This window comes from Austrofundulus limnaeus, unplaced genomic scaffold, assembly GCF_001266775.1.
Source record: "Austrofundulus limnaeus strain Quisiro unplaced genomic scaffold, Austrofundulus_limnaeus-1.0 Scaffold803, whole genome shotgun sequence".
Lineage (NCBI taxonomy): Eukaryota > Metazoa > Chordata > Actinopteri > Cyprinodontiformes > Rivulidae > Austrofundulus > Austrofundulus limnaeus.
The window spans coordinates 58,433-59,122 of NW_013953205.1; positions in this window are offsets into that span (position 1 = coordinate 58,433).

The following is a 690-nucleotide window of genomic DNA, read 5'->3' on the forward strand; positions in this document are numbered from 1 at the left end:
ATGAGATAGCTAAGTCATACTTAGCTATCTCATAATTATGACTTAGCTATCTCATGAGATAGCTAAGTCATAATTATGAGATACAAGTTTTATTTTTTTTATCAGGGTGGCGGAAAAGGGCTTCCATAATTATCTGTACTTTCTACTCACTACATTTGTTAAAAAGGTAAGAAGTTGAAAGTTGTTACTCCTGTTTTATTCTGAGTTATTACTTAAAAAATCCTCTCCTGATAAACTGTGTCTCCTATAGAGTGAATTTAATTGTGTTTGGATGAGAAGTATAAATATATACCATTCTGACACACTATTAGCTTGTACACAACCCATCACAGCTGCACGCTGTTAGAAAATATAGTTTTTGGAGAAGTCACCTCCCAATAAATGTCATTTTGGAAAATCTAACTGCTCACTTYTACTCAGTACTTTTACTTTAAATGCTTTAGATTTTGTGTCAGAAATTTACTTTTGATACTTAAATACAAAAAATGTCAGATACCTTAAGATTTTTACTCAAGTAATATTTTTAGAAAAGACTAACTTTTACCAAAGTATTTTTATGATAAGGTACTTGTACTTTTACTCAAGTAATATTTTTAGAAAAGACTAACTTTTACCAAAGTATTTTTATGATAAGGTACTTGTACTTTTACTCAAGTAATATTTTTAGAAAAGACTAACTTTTACCAAAGT